The 3,899-nt window shown below is 38.0% G+C and overlaps 1 long non-coding RNA gene across 1 annotated transcript; it reads right to left on the bottom strand.

Moving 5' to 3' along the window:
* Positions 1-315: 315 nt before the first annotated feature.
* LOC138737690 (uncharacterized) lies at positions 316-3,261 on the bottom strand. The gene is made up of 3 exons (XR_011341150.1): positions 3,153-3,261; positions 1,916-1,995; positions 316-403 (listed from the first exon to the last, which is right to left on the bottom strand). It is a non-coding gene; the product is annotated as an uncharacterized lncRNA (long non-coding RNA).
* Between the last annotated feature and the right edge of the window lie 638 nt (positions 3,262-3,899).

Genomic DNA, 3,899 nt, shown 5'->3' with positions numbered 1-3,899 from the left:
TGGTGAATATGCCAGACAGAAATATAAGCTATCTTTCAAGAGGGTGAACCCTTGCAATGTGTCAGGCCATTGTGGAGTACCTGTTGGAGTACTGAAAATCTGTACCAATCAACTAGCTGGAATGTTCACATACATATCAATCTCTCACTGCTGCAGTTGAATGTTTCCACCTGCTTCAAAAGAGCATCGATCATACTGGTACCCAAAAAGAACAGAGTGAGCTGCTTCAATGACAATCACCCAGTAGCACTCACATCTACTTTAATGAAATGTTTTCAGAGCTTGGTCATGGCTAGAATTAACTCATACCTAAGAAAAGACTGGACCCACATCAATTTGCCTACCATCGCAGTCACTCCACAGCAGATGCAATCTCACTGGTCTCCACTCATCCCTGCATCACCTAGACAACAGCAACACATACATCAGGATGCTTTTCATCGATGACAGCTCAGCTTTCAACATCATTATATCTTCAGTATTGGTCAACAAGCTCCAAAACCTGGGCAACTGCATCCCCCTCTGCATATGGATCCTTGACTTCCTCATCAGAGGACCACAATCAATATGAATCCAAAACAATGTCTCCTCCTCACTGACAATTAACACAGGCGCAAACCAAGGATATGCGCTAGCCCTCTGCACTACTCTTTCTACACCCATGACTGTGTAGCTAGGCATAATTCCAATGCATTTAAAAAATTTCTGATGACACCATGGTTGTCAGCAGAATCACAGGTGGCAAAGAGGAAGCGTACAGGAGTGAGATAGATCAACAAGTTGAGTGGTATGACAAAAACAACCTTGCACTCAACATTAGCAAAACTAAGGAACTAATTGTGAACTTCAGGAAGGGGAAACCAGGAGAACACAAACAAGTCCTCAATGAGGTGTTAGCAGTGGAAAGCATAAAGAACTTCAAATTGCTGGTGTCAACATCCCTGAAGATCGAACTGGGGCCTTGATAAAAAAGACTCGCCAGCAACTATGCTTCATTAGGAGTTTGAGAAGATTTGGTATGTCACCAAAGACTCCTGCAAATTTCTACAGGTGTACCATGGAGAGCATTCTGACTAGATGCGTCATTGTCTGGTATGGAGGTGTCAATGACCAGCACAGGAAAAGGCTGCAGAGAGTTAAGAACATAGCCACCACCATCATGAGCATGAGTCTTCATCGCATTAAGGACATCTGCAAGAGGCTTGTCTCAAAACATCAGCCTCTAATCCTCACCACCCTGGCCATGCCCTCTTCTCACTGCTACCATCAAGGAGGTGGTACAGGATCAAAAAATGAATGCCCAATGGCACAAAAATAGCTTCTTCCCCTCTGCTATTAGATTTTTGAATGGATCACAGATGCTACCTCACTTTTTCTCTTCTTTTGCACTAATTTAAGACAGTGTTTTTATGGAAATGTAAAGACCACTTTATAATTTCATAGCAATTTTGCGCCTATAATACACAATATGGCTGCTGCAAAACAACAAATGTATGAGACGTTCGTGATAATAAATTCTGGTTCTGATGTAATCCTGTGAATAGATACACTGTGAATTTTCATGTCCTCTCCCCTCCCCTGTCCCCCAGGTTTTTATTGCAGCAGAAAGAATGGCTATATTTGTGTTCACTTTGGCATTATATTTTTAACTTAAGCCTAAAAGAGAAACTTGTTATTTTTTTCCTACTCTCAGATTGTAAATTTCTAAAAATCTCACTACCATTGCATCACTTTGAGAATGAATTACTTCTGGAGTTGAAATAATCTACTACATCTAATAATGTAGATTGAAAATACTGAAAATTACAATTCAGCTTCATTTGTCCTGGTTTGGTACTTTGTAATCAGATAGATTCGGGGAAAAACAAGATCACTTGCCAGTCATAAAAGAACAAGTCACAGGGCTGGAACTCACCAGATCAGGTCAATGACTTTGAACAGAGCCATTGGAGTTTAGCCATTCATGACAGTTCATCTGAGATATTCTTGTATCTGCTATGTTGAATGAAGAAGTTACAGACATATTGATGGATTTGGAAAACAGAGTCTGTCAATATTTTTTGCTGGATTCCAGCATGTTTTTTTTTAATTTTTTTATTTTTCACACCATAAATCACATTAGCCATGATATACACTTTTTCTTTTTCACACATATACAGTGATTTTTTCTCCCCCCCCCCCCTCCCTCCCAAGATTATCCAGCATTTCCACTGGGGTATTCACATCCCGAGTCAGCATCATTAAATCCAGAACAAGATATAGCACTTCATTGATTTCACTGTTAATGTAGAGCTCCAGATTAGGTGATGAAGAAATAGGTGTTTGTTCCTTTCATAAGTGTTTTAATTTAGTTTGATATTTTAATTAATTGTTGATAATGAGTTTATTTTGTTGTGCATTTTATACACATGCAATGAAATTCTTACTTGCTGCAGCTGACCATGTACTTTATAAAAGCAAAGCTTCAAAGTAACTGGAAAGAAAACATCTACAGGACACTTAATTGGATTTTTAAAAATAGAATTAAAAAATAGATAATAAATATTCATTACAACTATGTGATTTTGTCATTTTGTGTTAACTGCTTTTCATCTTTTCAATAATGTTTATTCAAATAAAATATTGACATGAATTTTAATTATTTCTAATTCAAAAACTATTAAGTTATCCCTTAAACTTTGCCAAGGGTCATTGCTCTCACACCCCACCAGTGGAGGTCATGGCACCACCAGACAAGGCAACTAGAATCTGGTGTCCTTTTGACTAGAAAAGTAAAGTCTCAGCATGGAGACACCACAGGTAGTAATTTGTACAGCATGACTGAGCCAGAGAAATGTTGGACAGCAATGAGAGAGTTGCATAATTCATTGCATTAAAAAAATAGATCATGAGACATTTTGTGTGTGTGGGTGAGAAAGAGAGAGAATGTTTGTTGGGGTAATTAAAGGATAAAAAATGCAGAACTATTGGCCAGGAGATCATTCTTGGCATAAAAATAAGGTCATGCTATTTCTACTATCAGCCTTTTATATGAGCATTTCTGGTTGATTTATTACTGGAAATCTTTGGAGAAAACAATTCAGAGAGCTACACATAAAATAGCTCACAGAAAGAATTTGAAGTAACTAGAAGGCTAAGAAGGTTTTCATTACCTTTACTGGATTTGGCCTCTCGGCTCTGTTGAGTTGGAACCACTTTCCTCTTTGATCTGGAAGATTATGGATTTCAACCAATGCTAAGGGTTACGCAAGTCATACAACATGTTGGTAATGAGGCTGTGCTGTGGTGTTAGAAGCGCCTGCCTTTAAATGAAACACCAAATCCTGATTGTGTATGTTTTTGTGGCAGATATTGTAGAACTGTTTGAAAATAGTCTCCAGTTTGAATTAAAATAGTCTACAATACACCAAAGAAAGAATAGATTGCCATTAATTTCACTGTTGTCAAATTTTAATGTATATCCACAAAACAATTGTAACTATTTAATTCTGACTGTGTAGACTTGAATGATATTATTCTGATAAATGTCAGCAAAAATCCTTCACGGTAACTTTTATGAGAACATTTTGTACTATTACAGTTTCAGTAGTTTAAAGAACATTTAGTAATGATTACATTTACTGTAAGGATTGAGTAAGATTTTCCCATTGGCTGGTGGCACGGTTAGCTTTGAGGTTAGTGCAACACCTTTACAGCGCTGGTGATCGGGACTAGGACTTGGGTTCGAAAGAAGTTTGTACATTCTCCCTTTGCTTGCGTGTGTTTTCCCCAAGGACTTCGGTTTTCTCTCACCATTCAAAATGTACTGGGGGTGTAGGTCAATCCAGTGTAATTAGGCTTGTGCACCAAAAGGGCCTGTTACCGTGCTGTATGTTGATATTTAATATACAAATATCCAT

This window comes from Narcine bancroftii, chromosome 6, assembly GCF_036971445.1.
Source record: "Narcine bancroftii isolate sNarBan1 chromosome 6, sNarBan1.hap1, whole genome shotgun sequence".
Taxonomy (NCBI): domain Eukaryota; kingdom Metazoa; phylum Chordata; class Chondrichthyes; order Torpediniformes; family Narcinidae; genus Narcine; species Narcine bancroftii.
The sequence above is the reverse complement of the archived record's forward strand: the minus strand, read 5'-3'. Positions and strand labels throughout refer to the sequence as shown.